This window comes from Lepisma saccharinum, chromosome 18 (assembly GCF_977018435.1).
Source record: "Lepisma saccharinum chromosome 18, izLepSacc3.1, whole genome shotgun sequence".
Classification (NCBI taxonomy): Eukaryota; Metazoa; Arthropoda; class Insecta; order Zygentoma; family Lepismatidae; genus Lepisma; species Lepisma saccharinum.
The window spans coordinates 36,835,172-36,840,588 of NC_139246.1; the positions used below are offsets into that span (position 1 = coordinate 36,835,172).

General features: G+C 35.1%; 1 long non-coding RNA gene across 1 annotated transcript; it reads left to right on the plus strand.

Annotated features, from left to right (window-relative positions):
* The first annotated feature begins 995 nt into the window (after positions 1-995).
* Positions 996-5,196, plus strand: LOC146001976 (uncharacterized). The gene is made up of 3 exons (XR_014443644.1): positions 996-1,013; positions 3,876-3,964; positions 4,961-5,196. It is a non-coding gene; the product is annotated as an uncharacterized LOC146001976 (long non-coding RNA).
* The last annotated feature ends 221 nt before the right edge of the window (positions 5,197-5,417 follow it).

The window sequence follows — 5,417 nt, forward strand, 5'->3', positions numbered from 1 at the left end:
GAACGCAATTAAAGGTAAGGACATTTTCAAGAAACATGTTCAAAATTTTAAGTTCTTAATTATTTCCAAATTTTGGTATTTGGTCCATAAACTGGGTGTCTTTAAGAGATAAAAAGTGAGTATTATATCAGTGCAGTATATAACGGGTTGAACGTTCGTTTGACATGGAATTACTCATATATATGACAAATTGTAGAGTAATATGTCACTGTATGTAATTAAATTTATAAATATTAATTGTGTAGCTATGTACAGAGTAGGTTCTAATTTATTGATCTGCTCCAAGAACCTACAATAAGTGGTGTATAAAGTGGAAGAGTACATTTTACATAAAATGCTCACTTGTGGTTGAAGTTGCGAGTATACAGATATTTCAGCAGCTATGTTAGTTGCTGGTAGCATTATTATAACTTTCGCCTGCTCAAAAGAATTTCCAATACTTTCAACATTGAATAATTTAAGATAAGAATGATACACAGATATTCTCAATAGGAGAAGGGAGTATCTTTTTCATATTGGGAACGAGTTAAAAATGTGGAGTTTTGTTAATAATTCCTCGGAAATTTATGATTGCATAACTTGAACATAGTGTTGAATTATTACATTTCACTTTTGCTTATCTTAAAGAAGATGACATTTGCATTTTGACTATAGTAACTTTATTACATATTTCTAGTTCTATGTCGCTACGATTGTACCAGAATGTTCCTATCTGGAGAATCCAAATACCCTTGACATTTCCAATATGAATTTTGAAAAACAACTGATTACCTTCAGCTGATACTTTGTCGTTGCAGGTTACTTCACGTTTCCACGTGGATTCTGTAATCTTCAGTGATATGTGTGCAAAACGTTTGGGGTTTGCATGTTCAAAAAGTTTCCTGTGTTTCAGATAAGCAGACTCGTTGCCTGTGTACTGAATACTAAGTGCCTGTGAACTGACCTTGACTTATTGTATATAATCCCTTGATTTTCCTCCAGAGAACATCCCTAAGATAGACCAGCAGTTTTTGGTAAGCATATTGTATTTTGTATTATTAATACTTGGCTTTGTTTATATAGAATGTAAAAATACCTATCCCTTTTTGTGAAACACGTGAGACACTAGAACTAAACTCTTTGAGACTTGAGTTCCTAAAGGTGATTAACGTTAGTTGTGTTCGCCTTGCATTTAGTACACTCCCAACCAAAGAGAATTGAAATGTGTAAGTTGGACACAACGATTATCAATCTAATTTGTTTGTTTGACGTAGGGAACTAAAGTTATCAACACTCTTTTCGGATATTGTTGCAAAGATTACTCCAGCTATATTATGCAACATAAAGAATTCATCTCTGTTCAAGATTGTTTCGTGCAACAATGGAACTGATAGTAACGAAGTGAACAAAACATTCTTAGGAGTATATTTAGTAGGATGGTAAATGTTTCGTTCTTTGTTTCATATGTTTCGATGAAATGAATAGGTACTTTATAATTATCCTGTATATGTATTCATAGATATAAATTAAACTTTACAGATCAGTGTTCTTAAAGTTATTTTTTATAAGTAACTGAGTTATATAGTTACTCATTTTAAAAAGTTACTCAGTTCACAAACGCCAACTAAAACTATTTGGGGGGCGGCAAAGTTGGCGTAAATAATATTTTATTTATGTAAATATATATAATATCTGTCCCTCTACGCAAATTTTGGGAGGCAGAGGGTACCTTGTGGGTTGATACGTCTTCAGACAAGCCAGCTCCCGTGGCGGAGAGGTTAGTACATCGCGCTACTTCGCCAGGGATCTCGGGTTCGAATCCTGGCATGGGCATGGTTGTTTGTTAGTGTCCACTCATTAATTTCATCATATCATCACTCATCCTCATCTTCATAAATAGGCCAAAATGTTGCACGAAAAACGAAGTAAAATAAAGCACTTCAATCAATCAATCAATCTATTATTCAAACGAGACTATACCCGAGATAAGCATCAGTAAAAAATTGACAGGAGTGATACGTGTAGCCATATTGGTATTTAAATACTTTTTTTTTTCATTACAGCCGTTCCCTACGTTTGGTCTGTATGCACGAGCGATGTCTTTCTCTAACAATCTTTTCTCAGGCACTGAAGAGAATCTATTGTTTTCTTTTGCTGCTTTCTTGGTAGATGTGATACAAAATAACTTTGTGTCACCAAAAATGTATTACAGATATCTGAACAACAGCAGTGAGAAATTCTCACATCTTATCTGGTTTAGCATCTGAAAAAACAACCAATCAAACTCAAATATGTACAAATTGCCTCAGATTACTTGCATGACTGCATTTGTGTTATATTTCTATTAATTTTAATTAATATATAATAAATATAAATAAGAATTGTAACGGTAAACCAGGTCGTGGATCTCCGTGGTAGAGTGACTATCACAGCGCACCACGACGTTAGGGTTCTCGGGTTCAGATTCCGGCCTGGTAATGTGTGTTGCTTCATCAATTTCACCATCATCGTTGCGATTAGCCAAAAATGGCAGAAAGGTGATGCTAAATGACAAACTCAAATCAAATCAAACAAGGTCACATTTTCAGAATACGCCACTGGTAAACAGCGAAAGTAAAGCACACGACGGTTCGAGTGAACTCTCTAAACGAATTCAATATATTACATGTAATTTTTAGAATTTTAAATATCGTGGAAATCTTCCAAAAAGTAAATGAATTTTCAATTTTTCTGTCGCAAGACAAAGGCCATACGCGTCCTTAACAACTTTGGCTGCAATTTCCAAGTAATATTTGTAATAGCTCATGTAATTTATATTCCTGACACTGAAAACTATTAAGTATATAGAATAATGGAAGATAAGGTACCTGAAACCAGTATGGACTACCTAAGGTTAGCGATTGTATCTAATGGTGTTCCAAGTCAGAAAGGTAAAACTAATGGCAAGATTCAGAAGAGGGAATATTCTGGACGTTTACTGAAAATTGGAGTCGTTTCCAAATAATAACATGAGTGAGGTAAAGATTTTGTTAAAAAGGGTAACGCTTAGGCCATATTGGCTACATATGCACTCAATATAGCCTAATAGTATATTTTGTTCTTTTACATCAAGAAATGCAACAGAAATTGTAAAGAAAGTACCATAATGTTATTTTATAGGTAGATAAGTTTATTGATACACTTACATTTTATTTACATAACGACATAATGAGAGTATATAAAGAAAACATAGTTTACAAACCAATAATCAAGGAAGTGACGATTCATAACTTGTCACCAGAATACAATGGATTACACATCACAGTCTGGGCAAATGAAAGATCCTTCATCATCTTTAGTGACATTCTACGTAAACATAAGAGCAAAAAATGTCACATATGCACATGCCCTTTACAATATATCCCTACTAGGCCATATTGAATCCTCCTTACATAGTGTTCGATTTTCCTTATTTTTAAACAGGACCTTAGCTAAATACATTGTTGTAAAGTACAAATTGTGAGCTATCATAACATGGATTTGAAACATAAACACCTATCACTTGGAAGATATAGCAAGTAACAACGTGAATATGCAATATTAGATCACGTAGAACACAATCACGAGATCCAGCTATCTCGCTTTTTTTTACATCAAGATACTGCACTATAGACACAGCTAACAGGTTCAATCACGTCATTCGGACAGTGTAAATGAAATACTAACGTCATCTGTTGAATTAACCATGTAACTACTTGCAAGCAGAAAATAGGCCATATTGGGTACTAGGCTATATTGGCTTCAGATGGCTAAAGATGGTGCTGTCAGAGGAAATACTCGGGAGGCGAACAGGACAATGCGTACTCGACTTCTACTGTGCTTGAGGCAGAATTATTTTAAACGAAATTCACTTTCAGGTTTCCCCAGGAAGAAGACCAATCTAAAGTCAACAATGCCGAGCAGGCCAATCATCTTACTGCTTCTCCTTGTCTCTCTTGTAACAATGGTGAGTCCAATAGTTTTTCAATCACTTTTCCTTCATCCCGAAACTATGAAAAGTCTGAAATATTCAGGAAGGTTGGAGAAATAGAGCAAAATAAAAATTATTTGACCTCTAGACTATTGACTCTACTATACTTTTAAAAAATGTGTTTTTAATCGTTTGGTAACGAATCAAGAGTTTCACAAATTACATTAGTGTTTTGAACATGACTGTAAAAAAAAAAAAATCGGTAAGGGGACTCATCCATTGTTGGCCCTATACTTAACAGATTTAAACACAACCATCATGTACGATCAAAGCGTGTGTTTTACGGTACTGAATATAAATTTATTCTATATGCACTATAAAGGCATAAATACCAGGACTGAACTCTTGTCAAGTATAGGTTGAAGCTTATTTCCAAAAACACAAGGAATTTAAAGGCACAACAACCTGATTGTCCTCAAACCACGATGCAATGGATCCTGCATTATCGCCAGGGGTATTTTCGTGCTAATACAGAAAATGGCCCTTTCCCAACAGTAGCCACAGCATGCTATTGTCTAGAATGTAATCATAAACACCACTGTTCATGTTGCCATTTACCAAATATATTGATCTGAGCCCAAACCAGGAAAAACAGCCGCAGACCATTACACTCCCGTCATGTTCACTTGGGTGTCCGGTGACTTTGGCTATGTAGTTTGTGTGTGTGTTTGTGGGAGGGGTGTATGTGTGTGTGTGTGTATGTATGTATATATCTCGTGCATATATGAATATATGCACGTATGTATTGGGCGTGTTTGTATTAGAAACATATTTTCTCACAAGAATCTAGCAGCGACAAAAATTTCCCCTTTGAACAACACCCTATCTCAACCCCGTCACCTACTTCTGAAGTTCTGGATATGAAAGCAATGATATTAGTATAAAAGTTTACAATTAGTTTACATGTATGCTTGCATGAAAACCTTCTTCATTTACATTCGTGTGAATTAATATCCTTTTTACATTTTCTAGAGTGTGGCCCAATCGGATTTATTTTGCAGTTTTGCGTGCACCAAAGACAATCCTCAGTCTAAGCAGTGTGACTGCAGCAAGCAAAGTAAAAACCAAGGTGGAAAACTAATTGGTTAATAGATATGTTTAATATATGCAGAATGTATCTCAAATTGTTTCATAAGTTCCGTTACTTCATTATGCAATTGAATAGCATTTCTGTATGATTAGAGCATGTATGGATTATTAAAGTGATATAACAGACCAAATTTTCTTTATTTTAATATTTGTATGCTGTATGGTGAATTAGAAATTAAGTTAAATGAATAGCCGTCGTTGATATTTCCGTTCCATACGAAGCGCTACCTAGGAAGGCAGTTGAACATTCTGCAATGCGATTGTAGAACGAGCAGTCTGTAGCCAAGCCAAACGTCATGCGAAGTGACGAATTTTCTCGTCTGGCACCGGGCTGCCACAG